Source organism: Cygnus olor, chromosome Z, assembly GCF_009769625.2.
Source record: "Cygnus olor isolate bCygOlo1 chromosome Z, bCygOlo1.pri.v2, whole genome shotgun sequence".
NCBI lineage: Eukaryota > Metazoa > Chordata > Aves > Anseriformes > Anatidae > Cygnus > Cygnus olor.
Window position 1 is genome coordinate 35,768,240 of NC_049198.1, and position 24,946 is coordinate 35,793,185.

The 24,946-nt window shown below is 40.5% G+C and overlaps 1 protein-coding gene across 1 annotated transcript in view; it reads right to left on the reverse strand.

Moving 5' to 3' along the window:
* The window catches only part of SAXO1 (stabilizer of axonemal microtubules 1), a 55,929-nt gene that overhangs the window by 13,755 nt on the left and 17,228 nt on the right, over positions 1-24,946 (reverse strand). The gene's annotated exons all lie outside the window — the stretch shown is intronic.

The window sequence follows — 24,946 nt, forward strand, 5'->3', positions numbered from 1 at the left end:
TTTCATCCAAGCAAAGGATTCCAGATGTGCTGTCCACGTGAAAATAAGATGATCAGGACCTTGCCATTGTGGAGAAACACAGGGACAAAGACAGAAACATTCATATAGATGAAATACTGTATCATATGAAAATACCATGGGCATGTGTCCTTAAGGTTAAGCATCAGGGGGTTTTTTGACTAAAAAGAGCACTCTCAGCTTACAAATGGAGATGTAACTTGTATTCTGATTAAGCAGGTTGAGGTGCATCAGCAAGTGTATGCTGCTGCTGAAACTCAGCCCACTTGTTATAGACCATTTTTGATGTGCTTGTACCAAATTTGTTAAGTATGGGAAGAAAAAATATGTTCTGAAGCTATGTTAGCAGAATGTGGATAGCTAGGCAATAGCATGTAACTCACCTACCAGTCTGTGCAGTCAGAAGAAGATATTCTCAGCTCAACAAAAGTCTAATTGTTTATAGCCCTGGGGTCTTCAGTTCTACTGTTACCTGTTCCCTCCCTCATATCACGCCACATGTACACCTCTATGCCACATCCCATGTCTGCATTTTCAAGGCCTCTGCTATCACACCAGGCCTGTATTGCCTTGCATTGCATCACTATGGTGGAGTCATAAGCTTTGCATTCTGCACAGAATAACTACAGGTTACCACTAGCTATATAAAATTGTGGCAATAGAACATGATTGCGCAGAGACAAGCAGAACTAAAATAAATAAGGTGATGGCCACCTGGACATTAGAAGAATTGCTGTTAAGTTAGAATAAAACAAAGCCCCAGGCAAGCCAAGAGAAATTCAAATTCTAGTAAGTCCTGAGGTCTCATAGAGTTAATACAGAGCCTGCAGGTTGTTCTAGTGATGGGAATCCTGTATTTATTGGGCTTTGGGACTACACAAATAAAGGTATTATGGTCCCTCCTTAAATTTTATTTTGTCTCTAACACTATCCCCATGCCTAGCACAATGGAGGTTTTGAGGTCAGTTTCCTAGCAAAGGGCAGATACAATACTGATATCAATAATAGACATAATGTATGTATAACAATAAATAATATTTATTATTTAAGTTATATATGAGACCCCAAATAGATTTTGTGAAAGAGCATGGCAGATTTTTGTTTCTTCCCAAGTCAATAGTCAGCATCCAATTCCCTTCATCTCAGACAGCTCCATTGTTGGAAGACATTTTTAGCCACAGTTTTCCTGAACAAAAACTAACACCAACATAACCTCTGTATTCTCAAGAAAAAAGCAAGCCAAGAATTCAAAGTACATTAAAAAATACAATGATCACCTATAATCTGTGGTAAGTGTATTGGTTCTCCTAGCCCACTTCAGAAAAAGTATTTCAGATTTACAGCGGTTTCAAAGGCAGATAAAAGAATACATGCAAGTCTGGAGAAAGGATTGAGTAAAGAATCCCCCCAAAAATGGAACTATACATTAAAAAGACAAATAAAAAGAAACAAATCAAACATCATTGTTTACTCCACACAGCAAGCTGATCACAGGTTTGGTAAAAATCTGGAAAGCAAAATATTCAGAACTGAGAAGAAAAGTTCTTTCCACAAATGATGGTGTAACTTGTTGTCATGGGTCGGTGCATATTTTCAGGCTTCAGGCAGAAGGATATTTGCAGCTTTCCCCTTTAGCTGCTCACTCCACATTTAAGGAGATCAGATTAGATGGAGGACAAATCAGATCTTGAATGGTAATGCATATTTTTCTACAGACTCACAATGCATACAAACAGCATTCACTCGTGGCTCGCAAAGCAAGAATCTTCAGCTTAACCTGCTCATTCCTGTCTCATAAAATGCCCTCTGTTATGCAACATTTCCAGCTTCCATGGTGCAGCCAAGCAGTCAGCACGAAGTGCTGCATTGCAATCGGTTACACATGTTAATACAGGTTGAAAACAAGCATTTCTTGCAACATCTTACACAAGAGTGTTGTGCCCTCATGTGGGGGCATTAAGGTATGAACTATAGCTCTTCCCCTGTGTAAGCTGATCATGCTGAGAGCAGCACTCTTTTGTTTGATTAAATTGCATCTGTGTTGCTCAGAGTATCTCATAGTTAAAAGCAAGATGAAAATCAGATGAGAACACCTTTTGAAATCATTAAGAACTACAAACCAAACTTAAATCGTAAAATGAATGCAACTCCCCTGCCTTAAAGGGTCTTTGGTTCATCTAAACAGAAGTTAAGATGAAACACCTAAACAGTTTACCAGCTCATATTAAAAACATGTTTAAACCTAGAATGGTTAACTTGGAGCCACAGCCCAGGACCAGAATCCAGGGTGTTTGATTTCATTTTCTGTATTCTGTTATTCTATTATGTATTCTGAAGACCACAGTCTTCACAGTCAGCACAGCTCTCTGAGAGCTAAAGATAAAGTACAGCATTATTCAGAGAAGTAGGAGGAATCCTGTGAGGATTTCTCAAGATTTCAATGTTATAGAAATCTCTAGCTCAGGTAGAACTACAATAATGTCCAAGTAAAGACAGAAATGTGAAAATGCACCAGAGAAATGGGGCGTGCTCTATGTCAGGAACTGATGATTAACAGACAGGCTGCAAAGAAAATCACTGAAGCTGAGTCTTTATTTGTGCAAATCTTTTTTCTTCCAAGCAATGGAGGTGCAATCAGAGATCCAGCTACATGACTGGGTTACCAAAGGATAGACGATAGATTAGATGTCTGTGAAAGGAAGAGGAGCATCCAAGTGCAGAGTATCAAAGTATATTCCATATAAATATTGGATGTGGCAATAATATCAGGACAATGAAAACATTTTGGTGGGGCACATGGATGGTACAAGGTTCTGCTTTTAGATGGTAAGTGGTCTTGATACCAAAAGTAAATGTGCATAAAAGAAGAGATCGGTTGAGAGAAGTTAGAAATACTTGTGATCATAACAGTACAAAAAAAAAAAAAAAAAAAAAAAAAAAAAAAAAACTCAATTGAATTCCCACCCAGCTCAGGAGCTTTTTTCTTTGTGTCATATCAGAATGTTGAATTCTGGATGCAAAACTTCATTTCTTCTTTGGCACATAGACTCTTTCACCAAGCGCTGGAAAAGATGGATCAGTGATCACATCCAAATGAATAGAAGTGATAGTGGAGAAAGAGAGGTTTGACATATTTGCACACACATTGTCTTCACTGTGAAGTCAGGCAAAAGTTTAACAGAAGAGGAACACACATTTATAGATGTACAGTGCTTATCAGTGGGAAAAGAATGAAATGTGGTCAGCCAGCCCTCCGAATTCGCCCACATCAGAATGCCACCACTGGGAATCTGGAAGGAGGCCAATACGCTGGGGTTTGCTATTACATGTTGTTGTGGTTGTGTCCCTTTCAAAAGCTGCACACAGTCATCATGGTCATCCTTTTTAATGACCAAGTGAACTTCAAGCAAAGCCCCGTACTGAGCTCACTATATTTCACATAGCCACTCCTGTCTTTTTTCACATTTTTTATCTTGCTTTCTACATGTGCAACCAATAAACAAATTCTGTTACAATCTTCCTGCTAATCTCATCTCAAATACCCTCAATGAGTAAACATTCTACTGTCTCTTCAATACTCATCAATATGATTTTAGGTATTATCTGTACAGTTCGGAGGGCTTTGTTGACTTGCTGTATTTCAGCACCTAAAGGCTCACGTGATAATTTGCAGAAATAAATACAACTATCTTCCTATCTCCTTCAAACATGTTCTCTTTGAAATAACATAAGCAATTATTAAGAATATTGACTCGTTCAAAATAGAAAGTATAGCAAGTAGAAAGGAAGTCTTAAAAATCCTGATTGTCATTAATCTCCCCCTCCCCCCCAAAAAAAAAAAAATATATATATATATATATATATAAATCTGTGCAAATGCAGGCAATAGCATAGACTCAGTAACTATTGTGTTGTCGGAACTCACTCATCCTAGCCAGGCACAGGAAACAACAGAGAAACTGATGCCAAAATTCACTTTCGAAAGTTCCAGGATCTGTAATAGTGAGAGCACATGCAAAAAATATGTGGCTGCATTATTTTTGTCATCTGACACAAGACATTAGCAAAAGAAAGGTCCAAACAGTCCAATAGTTTTAATAAATTATTTGTGGAAACAGTATCCTTTAATACTGGAATGTGCTCTTGATAGTAAACAGGTAGATATCTATATCTAGGGATACTAAATTTGGTTGGTAATGGGTTTAACTTCACAAAATGAATACAACGATGTATCTATACCCTCCAACTGAGAACTAAGTTTTATACCCCTCTCCACCAAGACAGCAAAGAGTAATCAGACCTGTTATGAAGTATTATAAAGCCATCATTATTTCATGCATGAGAGCTCTCAGATTTCAGTACATTAACACAATCACTGCATATCACATTTTATACAAACTCATGATGACAGATTTTGTAACTTACTAAAGCAAGACCTAGTGAAGTTCTTCCCTGTATGTGCATACCCACTGCACCTAACCAGCAATGATGGAGCAAATACTTTTACATCTAAGATTGTATAGCACTGCCATAGATCAAGTAGAGGCATACACTCGGTATTTACTTGAGACAAGAGAGAGCAAGGAAAGTATTTCATATAAGCCAAAATCCAAGAGATTCACATATCAGACCTCAGAGAATTCATCTGTAATCCACAAAGATTGACCAGTTTAAGTAGACAATGTTGCTTCCTTACGTGAAGCAAGGTTAATGTCCAGCAAGGATGTTAATGTCCAGTGTTACTGTGAACAAGCTGTGCCCATACTTAGGATGCAGACCAGGTCAGTGAATCCTGTCTGGGGTGGCAGGAGCAGAGACAACAGAGGGACATCTGACCTACTCAAGTATCGAAGAGCTCAGCTGCATTTCAGGCTTGCAGGGATATTATAGCTTGTAAAATGGTATCTTTAAAACTGCTAGGGAGGTATTGAATGAGGGCAACTTAGGGAGGTATTGAATGAGGGCGACTTATCTTCTAGACTGATAACTGTCAAGAGCTTCTTGTACAGATGACAGGCATCCATTACGTTTTATGTTGTCTGCTTTATGTGTTCACACTATCAAGGAACAAAACTCATGGAAATAACTACATTAGAAGCTTGGAGAGATTCAAGAAAACTTCTAGCTTTAGATGCTTCCTAGGCTGCAAAACTGTTGGCCAAAAGAAAGAGTGCAATTAAGGGCATCAGAGAAAGGAATGAGGGAATGAATCAGGATTGAAGACATCATGGTGCATCTGGTGTGCCTGCTGAAATGGTAGGGAGTGGATTACATAGATTAATTGTGTCATCCTTCATCCTAGTGATCATATGATATCTCAGGTCTCAGTAATACAGTACATCTGGAGTGAAAAATGATTTAGTATGAAACAGTCATCAGCTTTGTCTGGACAGATGGCTACCAGTCCTTGAAAAGAAGGTAGAGGTTTGGAAAAGTCAAGTACACCCACATATACTGGGGTCAGAAATGGCAAATACTAACATGTATCTGAGGGAATTGACTGTCTTCTGGCTGCACCTGGGAAGCAAATGAAGGACCCTTTTCCCCTATTCCGGTAGACCCCAGCAATAACAGTGGCCTGCCCATGACCTGCTAGTTCAAAAGTCCAGTATGTGGAAATGCTATGCTGAAAATGGAAAACATGCCTCCTTCTGAAGGAACTGCTGAGCTAAAGGTCAGTACTCACAAACATGCAAGCTCTTAAATGGAAAGACTATTTCTCATTTATTTGTTTGTTTTAACGTGAAGCGAATCCCTCAATCTAAGCTCCACAATTCTGAACTACCATGGACTTTCTCTTTGGACACAGACTTCATGTTTGGCCTCTATGATAATAAGGAGCTGAAGCAAACTCTTGGCTATCATGAAGGTTCTTCAAAAATTTAGACTTCATTCAAATATTGATGACTTGCATTCTAAATAGAAATATGTTAGACTTTGACTCCTCTTATTCAAGCTCATTTTTTGTTGTATGTATTCAGAGGAAAGTACAGTCACACCAAGTGATGTAGAGAAAACGTAAGTGGAGAAATAATGCAGATAATTGAAACATCTGTGAAAACTGAAAGGAATCAAAGCTATCTAAACAAGTACACCAACATACGGATAATTAGGTCCAACACTTCTCTCCTTCACACCATTTCAAAGTGTGAGTAATTCCAGGAAGCCACCTGAGGCACAACAGCAGCATAGAAACTATCACAAACTGTACATAAATTGGGCCAACCACTTTCTCTGCTATATTGCATGCATTACAGAAACCAAATTTTCCACACATACTTTGACACCTGTATAGGACACATCCTACATGATTGAATGACTTTCCTTTCAGATGGCCTCTAGAGCAGAAAATGCTGTCAAGTCTGTCCTAAATCCAGTAACTCCTGTACTTCGGGAAATTAACCATCCATAAGTCATGACTGCAATGGAAACAAATATTACTGATTGTACACAAAATGTGGCCATGCAGACAGAAAGTGAAAAGCAAGAGAGGAGATAATGGAAACCCAGGCACATAAATCAATGAATTTAAGACTACTAAGAGAAGGGAATTCATTCAACAAGGTAGTTCTATTAACATCCGGGTTTTAACATAGAAGATAAGATGGTTTTGAGCCACTTATCTCAAGTGAATTAAATGACAATTGTAATGTAAGTAGTGCCCTTCATTCACCACAAATAAATGATGTGCCCAGAGTAAAACAAAGCAAATAGAAACCAACTCACAGGATGAGGTTGGCAGTGAAATCCGAGAACATTTCCATGTCCTATTTACACAATTAGGGGCACCTGCAAGGAGAATAGACTATTTTCTTTTCTAGTGAAATTAAAAATTGAAATTAAAAAGAGGCGGCTTGCCTCAGGATGGATGCTACCGCTTGCAGAGAATTTCTGAGACAATAGATTAGTGCTTCTAATATATGCAGCCTTGAATTCAATGTGCCCTTCAGATTGTGGTCCCTGCCCAAACAGTACTGTAGAAGACTACCACAGTACCAACTTTTTTCCACTAAGTGAATACAAGCAGAGTGATCCAAAAGCAGAAGCCAAGCTCAGTAACCCTTTGTTTAGTAGGCAAAGGATGCTAAGATGTGAACATCAGCAAGCTTGTGTTGTCATAGCCTCTGCAGGCAGAAGTGCTGTGCTCTCCTTCAAGCCAGAGGAGGTCACAGTCCAGTCATAAAAGTTGTGTGACCATTTCTATGGGAAGGATGCAATGCAAAAGCAAAAAAGGTCTAAACCAGAACACATCTTACCTACGCTTAATGTTAGGAATCTGCCTCAGGACAGAAACTTCTGCAAAATGAGAGGCAGGATTCTCAGTCAGGATTATCTATGAAACCCTAAGGCCTTGATTTCATTTTGAATATAGGACATTTTACACTGAGCCACACAGAGAAGAAAGAAAACACTTTTGAGCAAAAGATTGAATTTCCCTTGTCTGAAATAATAAGCTGTCTGCACTGAGTGGTATCATCAAGTGTTTGTTCATCATGAATACAAGCAGAAAACTGTGCAAAGAATGGAGACTTCTTTGATATCTATTTTAGAGCCCTTCAAGTCTAATGTGGGAAAGCTACTCTATATTTCACAAAGGTCTGCCAGTTGCTGCCACAACTGCTGGTACTGCTGCCACAGTAGAAGCCAACTTCCTCTGTGTCACAGTGAGTCCCTCCCCTCTGCTCGCACAACAGGCTCTTCCATCTCATCTCTCAGTGACAGTGTTCTTCAGAAAGGAGGAATTCTCTGCCCTGTCAACCCTGACCCCTCCCAGAATCTCATCCATTTTTTCAAGGCATATCTCAAAACCTGTGGGCCACATGCACATCTGCAATCCCAGCCTGGAGTCGGTGTAATTCCTTTACAAAGAGTGCAGATCCAGCCCCACAGTATGCTTTTTTCTGGTGCCTTTGCTTTTTCTTCAGCTGTGTTCCTGCTTCAGCATGTTCTGAAAACTTCGATGACACCTGATGTGGTGGTGGGATGCTTTGCAATCTGCGTACCTTCTGACCACAGCCTAGTGTCCTCAAATCTATGTAAGATTTAGAAAAAATGTTTTTAGAAAAATAATTACACAATTAATTTATTTATTATAATAAAGGGGAAATTAATTTCCTTTCATCTTTGGGAAAAAACAGTAATTATGGTAAAGAGGCAAATGGACTTTAAAAACTGTCTTAGATTCAGAGAAACTAGAGAAATACCCTAGCTAATTTCCTTTTACCCTAGTGAAACGAAGAGCTATTCCTCTGCACTCAGTAGATTTAAACCAATGTACAACAGCAGCACTTAAGAAGAAAATAAGGTCCTGTGTTCTTTTAAGAGGACTTGAGCTTGGTACCATAGTAAAAATGAATGCTGCTGCAAAACATATGCTAAAAGCATGCTTTCAACAAGTGTTCTAGTTTTCAGGAAGCATAAGAAGAGTGCTGATAAAACTTTGGCAGAAGGTCTCCAACATCTGCTTACTGTGATCCATGATTAGGATAGGATAGGATAGGATAGGATAGGATAGGATAGGATAGGATAGGATAGGATAGGATAGGATAGGATAGGATAGGATAGGATAGGATAGGATAGGAATGGAATGGAATGGAACGGAATTGAACAGAACAGAACAGAACAGAATAGTTCAGTTGGAAGGGACCTAAAAAGATCATCTGACCTCCTCAGGGCTGTCCAAAAGCCAAAGCGTGTTACTGAGGGCATTGTCCAAATGCCTCATGAATACCAAGAGGCACGGGGCACCAACCACATGGCTAGGAAGCCTGTCCCAGTGCCTGACCACCCTCACGGCACAGAAATGTTCCCTAACGCCCAGCCTGGCCCTCCCCTGGTGCAGCTCTGTGCCGTGCCCGTGCACCCTGCCATCGGTGACCAGAAGCAGAGAGCGGCACCTCCCTGCTGCTTCCCCTCCTCAGGGAGCTGCAGGGAGCCGTGGGGTCGCCTCTCGGCATCCTCTTCTCCAGGCCGGACAGCCCGAGTGTGCGCAGCCTCTCCTCTCGGGGCATGCCCTCCAGCCCTCCTGCCGGCCCTGCTGCCCTCCTATGGGTGCCTTCAAGTACCTGAACACCCTTGTTGTGCTGTGGGGCACAGACCTGCACACAACATGCAAGGCAAGGCTGCACAAACGCTAAATATAGCAGAGGAATCACCTCTATATGCTGTGCTGTGTTAATGCACCCCAAAATGCAGTTTGCCCTCCTGGGTGCCAGGGCACACAGCTGGCTCATGTTGAACTTGCTATCCACCAGCACCCCCAGGTCCCATTCTGCAGGGCTGCTCTCCAGCCACTGGTCTCCAAAACTGTGCCTGTGTCCAGCATTACTCCATACCATCTGCAGCACCTGGAATTTTCATTTGTTGAGCTTCATATGCCATTTCATGCCATTGCTAATCGCCCAGTGCGACATTCTATCCAGATCCCTCTGCAAGGCCTTTCATCGCTCCTGGGGGTTTTCTAATTCCTAAAACTTTCAAATATGCTCTGCATAAAGCAAACTAAGAAGGGAAGGGACAGGAGGAAAAAAGAGATTTACAAACAACTCCCTTGCTCCTACCTACATCAAATTTGTTTCTCCCTCTCTAAAAGGAAAGGCACTTTTTCACCATCTCTATTTTTCTGTTGAATTTACAACCTGAAGTGATATAGGAAAGCCTGGTTAGCAACATGACAATACAGTCTGACAAAATAATAAGTTTGGAAAGTGGAAACAGCTTGCGTATGCGTCCTTCTAGCTCAGAGAACTGCAGGCAAATTTTGGCTGTTAAAAGAAACAGTCACCTTGCCAGGATGGGAGTTCTTAAGCCATAAAAACATTTTGATATTAAAAAAAAAAAAATCAAACAAAGTAAGTTAAACACCACGAAAAATTAAGGTTTCCTGTTGGAAATAAATAAATAAATAAATAAATAATTTTTTTTTTTTTTTTTTTTTTCCCATTTCTTCCTATCTCTCCGTTTCTGAAACAGTCGTTTTTCACTACTGGTGGGTGATGGGCTTCCATATTTCCAGATTTGTAAAGTAAGAACACAATCAGTCTTTTTGGGGAGAGATTGATTTCCTAGTCTTTCCATCCTTCCCTTTATAAAATGGCTTTCATATTTTAATCTCTGTTTTGTCAGACTGTCAGACCTTCACAAGCTGTAAATTAGAACTGAATCCTGAATTATTGACAAGCTTTCTTGGACAACATTCTTTCATCTTAAAAAAAAAAAAAAAAAGGAAAAACAAGAGATGCACTGTCCATACCCCAGAGAGGTTTTGTTAACTTCGCTTCTGAAAAAGCCCACATTTCAGATGAAAACTCTGAGCAGTCTTACTTTCTGCAGACAGATACACATACTGCACATCAAACTGAACCTATTCATAGTGGGTTCATCATAGGGCCCTCAAAGCAACAGCCAAGCAACAGTAGCTACCATCACTTTTTATTTATTGACTATTTTTACAAGTATGGGAATGGCAAGAGAAAAAAAAATAGCAAAATAATAACTTGCATAGAAATATATAATTTGTTTTCTGCCATGATGCTTACACTGGAAATCTATATTATTGTTGTATTTGACTATTTATGCCCCCAGTGCTAAAGGTACACATAACAATTGGTAGTCATTGTTACTATGCTCTTTGTCATGAACAAAGGCTAAGGAAGTGCTGTTACTCACACTTTCCAGACGGAGAGCTATAGCACTGACAAATGCAGTAGGCTGTTGTCAGTGGAACAAAAACTAAAAACAATTTTGCTAGCTTTTCAGAAGCTCCAGATAGCATCATCTCCTTCTTACCTCCCCAGAGCACTTGGTTACCAGCACATTAGCACCAATGAAATGCTATAATGATAGCATGCTGGGCATCAGGAAAACTATTATCATCATGTATCAGCACCCCAAGAGAGTGTGTCCTGACTACCTCAAGCTGATTTTTATGTTACAAATAGGAAGGAGGAAAAATTTGGTCAATTGGAAATGTTTTTCACTGTTTCGTTTCTTGAACTTACGTTACCACATCAAAAGTAGTTCTATATATCCTCTCACTTTCAGCTTTTCTGATCAAATATATATATATATATATATATATATATATATATATATATATATATCAAAAGCATGAAGTCCCCTTTCATGGGGGACTTTGAAAATTATGGCCTTTCTATCCCTAAACATAAATATTTAATTACATCCCTGTCAAATCAAGCACAAAAAAACTCCTCAGGTCAAACCAAAACAATGTGTAAGGGAAACAACTTGGGTAGAAAGAATAATACAATGACATGAATATTTCCACAAGTCTCCACAAGATAGCTATTTAAATATTAATCAAATTTTGAACTGTGGTTCATGTGCCACAGTGAACAACCAGATTTTCAGAAATTCTTTGCATCAAGCAGATGTGGAAATGAATATGGAATTTAAGAAAATGTATTTCTTTCGGGAAGATACTTAGCTAGAAAACAGGCTACCATTTTAAAATTTCTTAGCAAGTGTAGAGTTCACAAAATATATTAAGACTACAAGTTCCTCTACAATTACAAATCATTATATTCAAGGCAAATGTTCCACAAAAGTCAACACATTATGAAAGTAGGTCACACTAAGTAGTCGTGTCCTGCAAGGCTTGGAAATTATTTACAAAACTATTAAGGGCCATAGTTACCTATCTTCTCTTTGAAGTATATTACCACAGATTATTTATTTCCAATATTTAGAAGCATTTTAAACAAAAGACAGGGCATTTCTTGGAGAGATGACAATGCAAAAACAAATTGGTTACAACCATTCAAAAGGGACACCAACCTCCAGAGTACACCTCCTTTGTTTTATTTCAGTACAATCAGTATACTCTGAGAACTTGTACCAGGCTGCAGCACATCAGACTATTTATTCATGAGGCAGTTGCTTGAACATTTAAATAAAGAGCAGTAAGAATTATGAAAGGATTGATAGCATTTCACACACAGAATCTGCCTGGAATACTTGTCCATGTACCCAAAATGGTATTAAATTAGTAAAACTATTTACTTAGTTACAAATTTCTGGCTTTGCCTTTGGCTAGCTCTTTCAGTGCATGATGGCTAAACTTTTCTATTCTATGCGCAAGAATTTATCAGCTTGTTTTCCTACATAACTTGTAATAATGATAAATTTTCACAGAGTGAATTCCAGATGCTTCTCAACAGCCATTTGTAATAATTTGGATGTTAGAGTCCTTTCAGCAGAAAAAAAAAAAAAGAAGAGGCCTTCACAGACTGTAAACAAAAATTTGTAACACTAAAAAAGAGAATTAATCTCTCATAAGCTTTAGGTAGGTTTCTAAATACCAGTGTTTACTACAATCAGATTAACTGAGATCCATTGTTAGGTTTCAACTGGGGAAATGCATTCTTTTAATTAAAACCAGTAATTTTTAATTAATTTTTTTTAATTAAATCCAGTACCTAAAGGGGGCCTACAGGAGAGCTGGGGTGGGACTCTTTGCCAGGGAGTGTAGTGACAGGACAAGGAGTAATGGGGCTTTGAGAGGTGTCCCTGCCCATGGCAGGGGGGTTGAAATGAGATGGTCCTAAAAGGTGCCTTCCAACCCATACCATTCTGTGATTCTATGAAAACTACCACAATATTTTCTGGGATTTCCTACCTGGAAGATACAACTTGTGTACTTCATAAAAGGCATAACCTTTTAAACTTTTTCATCAGGAAACCACATGCTCATGAGCACAATGTACCTAGAACATTGGCCAAAGCATTCCAGCCTTTCCAAACACCTGGAAAGAAGTGTCTAAATCACAGCAACACTCAGCACTGCATTCAGCTTTGGCTGGAATAGTTAGCAAACATCCCACAGCAGAGCAAGTTAAAACATAGGTGCAGGAGCACTACATATGCCTTTCAGGCCAGCCTCCTGTCCCCAGGGTTGTGTTGCCACCCTTTGGAGCCCACATGCGCAGCCAAAAAGAGCAAGGACAGGGACCAGCAGTGCTTGGTCACATCAGATCACTTTCCCTTCAGATCAATGCTTGTGCAGCGTCACGGGGCTCTCTGGGCTTCTCTCTTCCTTGCAAACGCTCTCCCCAGGACCTAGGCTGTACGATACTGAGGGTTTGAAGTATCTCTTACTCTGTATTCGGACAGGACATTATGGGTGTGACCAGGTTTCACGTCACATAAACAGTGAATAGATGAGGGCTGCACTTCCACACTGGCTATCTAGAGAAAAGGAAACCTAAGAAGCAGGGTCGCAAAAATCCACCAGAAGCCACGAGAAGCAACAGATTCCTGCATACCGTCATCTTACCGAGATTTGGAACCAAAACTTGCAGGGTCAGGCAATGCTAGGTTATGCCTGTTTGAAGCAGCAAAAAGAAACCTTCAGTGGAGATTCAAAGACATGTCAGGAGATGTGGGAGGAGACAATGCTCTTTTGTTTTATTTCCTTTACCACTTTGTCAAGTGATTCTACAGGTGGCAGAAGGAATAGGCACTGGAAATATTGCACATACTCAGCTTAAAGGCCTAGTCAAGCTGCAAAATACCTCAAATTCTGACCCTGGCCTTCAACAAAACAGGTGAGGCATCAGCTGGGTCCTGTACACCAGCTCCTGTCCCATTGCCAAGCACCAAGAACAGAAAAGCTGGAGGCTAAAGGCTACGAGTAGAGGATCTGAATTTTCTGCTCATCCTTTATGTTCTGCAGCCAGCAAGATCTGTGGGATGACCCTATTGTCTCTCCTCCCAATACAGATGTCAGCATCCAGGAAAAAACAAGGAGGGAGAAGTATCTGAAAGCAAAACTTTTCCCACGTGCCTGGTGAAAGAGTTGATGGAGTGCAGTTCAAGCAGCTGGAAATGCAAAGCACTTTCTATCTGAATTTAAAGAAAATTAATAGGAACAGATTGCCCACATTAAATCCAAGTTACTTTTTTCTTTGAAATTGAGTAGCCATTAATATAAACTCAAGTCTGGGTTGTTGTGTTCCTATGCTTGAAAAGTGGGAGAGGGCTGTGCTCTTGTAGACCTGCATTGCCCATATTTCCATCATGTGCTCCAAGAGACTGAATTTCTGAAAATGTTCCTAGGTTATTTAAGTTGGCTGTGAAGTAAGGTGGGTAAGCTGCCTTCTCAAAAAATGGTAGTACTCCAACCAGTAGCAAACTTAGACATGCTGTTGGAAACCCTAGTTCACTATGGCAGATCATTTCTTGGACAATATTTTTACAATGCAGATGTCACAAGGAAAATGAAGCCTACCCAGAAGTATTGTTCAAATAAATATTGACTACATCTAATGGCACTAACTAAATAGATCAAGCTAATATGAGCAGGAAAAAAAAAGCAAAGAACCAATAGATAAATTTTGTCATGCATCTGTCGCTAACCTCATACTTTTTGCCATGCATTTGGAGTGGGAGACCAGAAGGAGACAAATTGGAGAAGGAGACAGATACTATGCCTTGTTCATTCCCATCGAAAGCACAGCTCCTGCAGATTTCCTATCAGAAAAGGCTCTGCAGCAGTCAGATATGTGGAGGGAAAGAAGCTGCAAGCTGAGAGCAGATGCTCCCAAGTGCATAGAGATCGGAGAAATATGCTGGGGGTGGAAGGAGGAGAGGAAAACACTTGCTACTGAAATGAGCAAATGTGCTTAGGGGGAGGATGGGGATAAACAGTGCAGGAAGACAATTTCTGGACTTAGACAAGAGGACAGAGAATGTAGAGGGATGCTGATAGATTGGAGGGAAATACTGAGAGCCCTCAGAGGTAAAGAGAAACCCAAAGATTAAGTGGGAAGGAAGAAGTGTGGGAAAAGGCAGGAGAACAGGTGTCCAAGTGCTAGGAAGAACAGCTACTTTGGAAATTCGGATTTGCCTTCAGTGAATAATTATACTATTAGGTGATTTGGACTAGTTTTAGAAACACACTGGCAAAAACACACTGTCTTTGGCATGTTAAAGCCTCCTTACTCTGCTGCATTAAAGTGCAGCTACATGAACTCAGAAGAGCTCACTAGCGAGAGGTATTCAGTCCCTTTAAAAAAAGCAGATATAACAAGATTGAAAGTACACGTGTGGAGACTTTCAGTGCTAAGTAGACCACATATTAAGATTTTTAATAAGAAGTATGTGTGTGAATGGTTGAAATCTGACATCCTTCATTCCTGCCCTTTTGGCTTATGCAAAGCTGGTCATCAAAATGAGCCAGTTCACTGGTGCTCACTTCAAAAGTCAGTGCAAATCCTAAACTAATGGATTGTCACAAGTTAGAGAACTTCTGCCATCTTGCACATTGAAAGTATTATTTTGATAATGATTTATGTTGTGTTTTTTTTTTTTTCCATAAATATGTTTGGAAGGCTGCTCTCAAATTATGGAATGCAGTTTTCTGGAGTAATATACCTCTTAAGGAGTACTGCTCGGTTCTTATGAGAGTTAATAGAACCAATGGTGCAAAACAAAGCGTTCAGAAGCTAGGAAACATTGCAATTACAGCTGCTTGTGGAAGATCAGTCCAGACACATTGTCTCTGTGGAATATACTACAATTTAAATAACACAACCAAACAACGTCTCCACAGGAAAAGACTCATTGAAAGTCAGTTCAAAAATATTTTGGTCTTTTGTTTATTTGTTAGTTTGGGAGTGGCTAGCTTGTTTTGCTGTAACAGATCAGTAAAAATATCTGCTGGCGCATCAATGCTACAGATGTGAACTAGAAATCAGCATGTGGGAATCAACAAGTGTCCTCGTGGACTCAGTCCGTCGTTTGTCATTGTTAGCTGACAAGTGGGTCTTGGTAAGCCCAAGTGATCTCAGGCCAGGTAATTTCTTAGAATCGTAGAGTCATAGACTTATTAAGGTTGGGAAAGACCTCCAAGATCATCTGCTCCAACCATCCCCCTACCACCAATGTCACCCACTAAACCATGTCCCTAAGCACCACGTCCAACCTTTCCTTGAACACCCCTAGGGACGGTGACTCCACCACCTCTCTGGGCACCCTGTTCCAACACCTGACCGCTCTTTCTGAGATGAAATGTCTCCTCATTTCCAACCTGAACCTCCCCTAGCAGAACTTGAGGCCATTCCCTCTAGTCCTAACACTAGTTACCTGTGAGAAGAGGCTGACCCTCAGCTCCCCACACCTTCCTTTCAGGTAGCTGTAGAGAGCAATAAGGTCTCCCCTGAGCCTCCTCTTCTCCAGACTCAACTTATTCTTACGTGCCTTGCCATTTTGAATACCTCAGAGAAGCACAACCTAAGATACACATGGAAATCTGAAGATTTGACATTTTTATCAAAACCTAGTGCGATGGTAAGTGATCACACTGACTGGATTTGGTGTTTTACTTAAGAAATTACATTCTTCAGAAGGAGATTTTTCCCATTGGTAAAGTTATTCTGAGTTATCTGAACACTTGAAAATAGCCAATCCATACATGTATCTAGACTCTGACACTTCATGCTTGTTAATAACATGATAACTGAAATAACAATATGGCAAGCTGTAAGCAATCTGGGTGACTTCTGGAGTGCACTGAGGATAACATCTTGCTGCAGACAGCAGATAGCCCAATGAAAGAAATGTTACTGGACCTGATGCTCACCAACACAGATGAACTAATTAAAGAGGTCAAGACTGGAGACGGTCTGGGCTCCTGTGATCATGCCCTGGTAGAGTTTGTTATCTTGAGGGATATTGGCCTGGCAAAAGAGTCAGGACCCTGAATTTTAGAAGAGCAAAACGTTGTTTACAGATTTAATGGGTGAGATCCCTTGGAAAACTGTCCTTAGGGATAAAGGAACTGTTCAGGCTGGCAGGACTTTTCATAGAGCACAAGAGCTCTCAATTCCCATGCATAAAAAATCAAGCAGAGAAGACGGGAAACCGGCATGGCTTAACAAGGACCTGCTGATCCAAACTGAAGAGTAAGAAGGAGATGCACAGGCAGTGGATGCAGGGATGTGCGGCCTGGGAAGAGTACAGGGACACCACATGGACACGTACGGGTGAGATCAGGAAATCCAAGGCACAATTAGAGCTGAATGTAGCAAGGGTTGCAAAGAATAATAAGAAGCGATTCTACATGAACATTAGCCAGAAAAATCTAAAGAGAGTGTACCTCCTCTGATAAACAAAATGGGAGAAATGATGACAACAGACAGGGAGAAGGTCAAGGTACTCAACTTTTTTTTGTCTCAGCCTTCACTGGCAAATCACTCTTCCCACATCTTTAAAGTCCTTGAACCTTAAGGAAGGGACTGTCGGAGCAAAGTCCCTCCCACTGTAAGTGAAAATAGAGTTCAAGTCCACCTGATGAACCTGAACCTACATAATGCTGTGGGGCCCGATGACATGCATCCCAGGGGCCTGAGGGAACAGGCTGATGGAGTTGCCAAGCCATTCGCCGTCATATTTGAAAAGTCCTGGCAGTCAGACAAAGTCTCCAGTGTCTGGCAGAAAGGAAACATCATTCCCATTGTTAAAAGGGGTAGAAAGGAAGAACCTGGGAAGTACAGACCAGTGAACCTCACCTCTGTGCCTGGGGAGATCATGGAACAGATCCTCCTCAAAACCACATAAAGACATATGGAAGACAAGGAGGTGATTCAAGACAACCAACATGGCCTCATCAAGGACAAATCAATGCCTGACCAATCTAGTGGCCTTCTGTGATGGAATGACTACATCACTGGACAAGAGACAAGCAGCTGATGTCATCTACCTGGACTTCTGTAAGGCCTCTAATATGGTCCCATACAACACCCTTTTCTCTAAATCAGAGAGAGATGGATTTGAAGGGTAAACTATTTTATTAATAAGGAATTGGCTGGATTGACACATCCAAAGAGTTGTGGTCAATGGCTCATGTCCAGGTGGAGATCAGTGATGAGCAGTGTTCCTCAGGGGTCTGTATTGGGACTGGTGCTATTTAATGTCTTTATCAATGACATAGACAGTAAGATCGAGTGCACCCTCAGCAAGTTTGCAGACAACCCTAACCTTAGAGGTGCGGCTGAAAAAACAGAGGGAAGGGAATGCCATCCAGAGGAGCCTGGACAGGCTTGAGAAGTGAGCCCATATGAAGTTCAATAAGGCCAACTGCAAGGTGCTGCACCTGGGTCAGGCCAGTCCCAAACATCGGTACCAACTGGATTATGAATGGATTGAGAATAAGTCTGTACAGAAGAATTTGGGGGTAGTGCTGGATGGAAATTCAGACATGAGCTGGCAGTGTGTACATGCAGCCCAGAAAACCAACCGTATCCTGGGCTTCATCAAAAGCAGCGTGGCCAGCGGGTTGAGAGAGGTAATTTTCTCTCTCCCTCTGCTCTCATAAGACCCCACCTAGAGTCCTGTGTTCAGTGCTGGGGTCCCTAATATAAAAGGGTATGGAGCCATTAGAGTGGCTCCAGAGGAGGGTCATGAAGATGATCAGAGGGCTGAAGCACCTCTTCTTTGAGGACAGGCTGAGGGAGTTGGGGCTGTTCAGCCTAGAGAAGAAAATGCTCCAGGGAGACCTTATAATAGCCTTTCAATACTTAAAGAGGGCTTATAATAGAGATAGAGACTTTTTACAGGAGCATATAGTGATAGGACAAGGGATAACAGTTTTAAACTGAAAAAGGATATATTTAGATTAGATTTTAGGAAGAAGTTCTTTATTGTGAGGGTGGTGAGGCACTGGCAGAGGCTGGCCAGAGAAGCTGTGGATGCGCCATCCCTGGAGGTGTTCAAGGCCAGGCTGGATGGGGCTTTGAGCAACCTGGTCTGGTGGGAGGTGTCCCTGACCATGGCAGGGAGCTTAGACAAGATGGTCTTAAAAGTTTCTTCCAACCCAAACTATTTTATGATTTTATAAGTATTTACTACGATAAAGATTAATTTATGGCTACAGGGTAAAAAAAAAAATCTTTCTTTCTTTGGCTAACATAGCTTATTTTCCACTAAAGATACCACAAAACATCTGTCAGAGCTGCTGAACTCCACATTTTTTAATCAATATTTACATAGGCTTCTCAGTGCAAACAGGAATTAATTCTGCATCATACAATATCAGTTCCAGTTCTTTCTCCGATTTTGCTCTCTTTCTCACAGAAAATGTACATCCAGACTTAACTGAAGTTTATTGCCAGGCAAATTAATTCTAACAGAATGAAACATTTTCCTGAACTGAAAGGCAATATGCAATAAATACAAACTAATTTAAGCATCAACTCCACCTGCTTTGATTTTTCTTCCAAACTAAATGCTATTGAGATGCTGACAAGTGAAAGTCTGTCACTGATGTTTAGGAACAAAAGCCAAGACTTGAAGAAGACTGCAGGCCAGCAGACAGACAGACAGACCTACAAAGCCACAAAACTGCTTGACACACAGTGCTTTGCAATGTCCATGTTCACACTGTCAGCTATGGCAAACTATTCAGTTCCAAATATTTAGAACCGTATCACAAAATTTATCAAACAATAAGCGTCAGGAAAGTTTGTGACTAACATCAGCCTGCTGCCATCTACTGGTGAAAAATACCAGGACATTAATGAACCACCGGCAAAACCAATCAGTTCTCGCTTGTTCCCATTATCCTGGGCTTTTATCTTACAGTCAGCAGATGGTACACGACTCATGCAGTGATATAACTTTGAGAGAACAAGCTGATTAAAATTGTCTCTCGTGGGATCACAAAATAGTGATCTCACAGCGAGTAACGATCCTTTTCACAAACCCTCTTTCACTGACCCTTTACTGTACCTAGAGTAATAGGAACAGTTGTCCAGACGAATAAGGCAGCTTCAGCAGTAAGTAGTACTGCTGTTCTACCCGAAGAAATGCACCAATCCAACAACACTAAAATACACCTCAAATGCCATCTATTTACATGCACTGTAAATAGGAGAGACAAAATAATCTCCTATTGTTCTTTTAAAATTCTCTAATTCTCCTAAAATCAGGAAAGATGGAATTTGATACTAAACAGGTAAAGCGAGTTTTATGTTAACCAAGCCAGATCTGCAAGGGTATAAGCAGGTGCCACTCCACTGACATCTCCTACCACTTGGTCTTGATTCTTGCCTGTTCTTTTCGTCGAGTGTGTGCAGCTGTGAAATGTTCTTCACAGCATGAGGCATCCTGCAATTTGAGAAACCTGTATGTGGTGACTCCAAGGGGATTCACATCCCCAGGATTCCAGGATTCACATCCCCAGGTCACTTCTTTCCATACATGCAATGAAGAGCAGCAAATTCTTCACAATGTAACCAAACTGATGGAGAAGGAAGACAGAGGAGAAAGCTGTTTAAGGGGCACTGTGACATTAGCTGTGATGCTTGGGATGTCTAGCAGAAAGATGACAACTTGCAAACCTTTAGTCCTTTTATTCCAGCCACAACTAGCTCCTGAACTGAAGTTGTCTCACAAGTCAAACTATAATTTAGAGAGACACTATTTCAAATATATAGACCAACACACTTGAAGTTTACTCATCAGGCACTACTGCCATAGGTCAATTGAGTGTCAGCTATTGCTAGAGGCACAAAATGGAGGTCTGCAAACTATTCCGGCAGACCATGTAACAAAAAGGCATATGCACAATTTGCAGAAGACCACAAGGCTCACAAAAAAATACACTACTCATATACAGCACCACCACTATTTTCCTTACAAACTATTTTCCACTCACAAACAAGCTTCACCAGAGCCTGAAAAGCAAAGAAAGGATTCTAGCAAGGAAACTGAAAATGGATTGAAGGTCACAAGTGCCCTGCTGACTTCAGAAACACAACACATGTAGCAGTTCCTATCTTCAAAACCCCATCAAGAGCAGTTATCTGTGCTTTCATAACCCTGACCTAGTTTCAATAGAAAGACCCCATCAGTTTTGAACACTGTTTTCCATCAGAAGGTATAGTTAGCTGTTCAATGACCCATGAAAATACGTAGATTTTGAAGCAACATAATTAAGCTATTTTTTTTTGTTTCTTGTTAGTCTATCTTCATTTTAACCCATCTAATAGTTTGAGACTTTAATGTTTTATTGTTTTCCAGAATTGTATATTGCTATAATGCCATGTTGAGGCCTATGAAAGAAGATATCTCAGAATGCCTAACATCACAAAAACTCTTCTCTTCTGGATACATTTGCTTTATACCTATGTAAAAAGAATTTTTGAAATGACAAATATTAATTTTGCACTCAAAAAAAAAAGACAATACTGCCAAATTGATAAACGGTAAACCTTTGATAAAATCGTGATTTTATGATATTAGCACTTCCCATGTTCGTGAAACAGTGGCTATAGACATATGTTGAATAAACCTTACTCAGCTGAAAATACACTCTTGACTAAATCTTGAAAGTTAACTTGAAGAGACAACTACCAGCATTGCCACAGAGATTGTTCTTCCTACTGCAGAAAACCTGCTTGGAAAACCAGCATAGCTGGTCAAGCCCCAGGAAATGCCTCTTGCCTTGCACAAATTGTTTGCATTTTAGTTCAATATCAACAGCCTTGATTTCCTATAAATGGCTGTTGATACTCCCTGAATGCCTGTGTTAGACAGTGAGAGCGTGACTTCTGAATCTGTCTCAGCCTTGGTCTCTACTGGAGACCAGCCTTCAGCTGTCCCATGTCTGACATTAGCAGGTAAGTCCAGGGAAAGGAAGACTTACCTCTAGTGGAGGAGGATCACATTAAGAAACTTACACAAACTGGACACATCCAGATCCATAGGACCTGATGGAGCACCCAGTCCATGGAGCACCCACAAATGCTAGACAAGCTCACCCATATCATTTTGAGGACACTCTCAGATAATATTGAAAGGTTGTGGCAACCAGAATCACAGAATTGTAGAGGTTGGAAGGGACCTCAAGAGATCATCATGTCCAGCCCCCAAAGAAGAGGATCCTCAGGACTGGGGGGGAACAACTGTCATTCCCATCTTTAAGACCAAGAACAGGAAAAACAGGCCAGTCAGCCTCAACATCACCCTGCGTAGATGGCAGAGCAAACAATGCTGGAAAACCAATTCCAGGCAAGAAGGTAATTTGGAGAGGTCAGTATAGATTTATGAAGGGGAAATCAGTGTTAAACCAACCTGATAGCTTTCTGTAATGAGAAGACTGGCTTGGTGGATGAGAGGTAAGCAGTGGATGTTGCTTACCTCAACCTCAGTGAGGCTCAGTGAGGCTTTTAACATTGTCTCCCTTAATGTTCTCACAAACAAGCTGGTGAAGCATGGACTAGGTAAGCAGACAGGATGATGGACTGAATAATGGCTGAGCTGCCTGGATTCAGAACCTGAGATGATCTACACTGCAAAATTCACAATCAAGCACCTTTGATAGAAGTTACTACCAGGAATTTTGATTTAGTCCTTCCATTAAAATGAACTGACTGAGATCTAAACACTACTTCCATCTCATAAGAGCATGTAATGCAACATGGAACCAGAATAGCTATAAGCAAACCTGTTCCAAGGACAGGAGAAACAGACACTTCTCACAGTTTACCTACTGATCTTTGATTATCTGTACAGCACTGTTCCTGCATACATGTACAGCTTTCCATGTTATTCTGAATCACATTGGTAACACACAGCCCACTACTTCCTTTCTTTCTCACAGGCTACTTTAGCTACCATCTACTTTACTCGCAGCAGCTACCAGTTGTGTCCTGTCATTTCTTTTCATTCAACTATTACCTGCAGGAGCTACAGCATAGACATCATCAGTCCTATTTGGATTTAAAACATCTATCTTCCACACCTCTAATTAGGCTTCTTGCATTGAATTGTCTTCACCTAAAAGTTTCTTGGGACAAGGACTGTTCTTAGTCTATTTGTCTTTGCTCAGTTGTTTCACTTATTTATTTATGAAGGATACTGTGTAAATAAGCTCTTTAACCAATTAAAGATGTCCACACACAAACACAAATGATATAATTGTGTCCCTGGCTCCCGTGGTGCTTTCCATTAAACATGAAACTACTTTTTGCAGCTTTGCTTGCCTAGTTTTCATAATTGCTTACTGCTAAAATGCTTGCAGCTGGAAGAGACAGTCAAGTAGCCAGAAAGAACATGTATGAGTGATTATGGATTAGATCCACTTGTTGGGGATGTCTCTGCCTACATGTAAATGTATCAGAAACCACTGTTCATGACAAAGCAAAGCACCACCAGATGTGATACATGACTTAGAATTGTTGACGTACCCAGAATAGGAACAGAAAGATACTCTAACCCTCTGCATTTCTGCTTTATGCCAACTAAACAGAGTTCCCCAAGCCTACACACAATGCACCAGGCACAGCTGAACAGCCTCGCATAGACCGGACTGCAGGTAGGTAACACGGTCCAGAAGCTGCTCTCCATATTATATGGAAGAGCCACTTCCAAGTGGTACCACGTTTTTAACAAGTTAGCCCACCTGAAGTTGCGTAAGTGTTGCAGGTGGAAAGATAGAGCTCTGCTGCAAATCACTAGCAGAAACTGGATAGAGTAATTTTTTGGTGAAGTTTTTCCAAACAATGCAACCCACAACAGTGAACCAGAACTATCAAGCCATGAATGTAATTCAAGCCTGCTAAAGGACCACATGACTCATCTCAAACTGGAGTACTCACATTCTTTTAAATTCCTACTCATCTTCTTCCTCTCACCAATTAAAAAATAAAAGTAGCTAGCAAATATTTTATGTCATCTACCAGTTAAACTCTGAGAAACCTCTCCATAGTTACACTGAAGATGAACAAACTCTTCTCCATACAAAACAGTGAAAAGTGATGAGTTACTATGCAAAAGCATACAATCATTTCAACATACATACATATATATATACATAAAGAAAACTATAAATAAATGCTACACCACGTTACAGCACATAATTTTGTCCTGTTCTCTTACAGAATAGAACAGTGGTAGTTGGAAGGAGCCTACAAAGACCATCAGGTCCAATTGCTGGACCACTTCAGGGCTAACCAAAAGTTAAAGCATACTATTGAGGGCATTACCCAAAAGCCATTTGAACACTGACTGGCACGGGATATCAACCACCTCTCTAGGAAGCCTGTTCCAGTGTTTGACCACCCACCCTCACGGTAAAGAAATTTTTCCTAATGTCTTATCAAATACACTGAATAAAAATCTGCTTCGTTCTCACTGATCCCCATGAAACTGTTGAAAACTGCTCATCTCTTGAGCAAGGCATTACGATGACCTCAGCTGTGAGCTTATGGCCTATGGGCTCAGTATTACTTCCTTGTGCATAAACGTACCCAATATGCACCACCAAGGAAGGAAGGAAGCCTTGTTTGCAGTTGCTCTTGCCCATGTACATTCTTAATTTCAGAGATTTTAGTCAGCAGACACACAAATTGTTGGGATGGGAAAAAAGAAAACAGCTACAAACTCATTGTCTGAAACACCTCAGTGTTGCTGCTGCTACAAAAAGCCAGTTTGCGTGACTGCTCTCTAGTACAGAAGTCACAAAAACATCGCACGAAATTTTATCTGTAGCTGCTACGAACACACTGTTGTTCCCCCAACACCACCACCTCACTGCTCCACAAGGGAAGGATTTCATCCTAAATCTCAACATAATTATGATGTCATCCTAATATAAACCTAACCAAAATTTTAAAGTATTCACCACAAACCAGTAGGCAGGTGAACTATTACCTACAGCACAAAACCCGTAATTTTCTAGTTGCCTGTAATCAATTTAAAAAAAAAAAAAATTCCTAAAGCACACAGTTATTTTTTCTTTAATATATACTACTTGCAGTCAGAGGCCAGGTATTCACAGGAAACAAACAACATCCATGCTCAAAGTTCTTTGCTGTTACTTCTTAATCCAGAACTGTGAACATGGCAGCAATCCAAAATGCAGTTTAATTTTTCTTAAGGTAAGCCATAATCAAGGTATTATCTACAT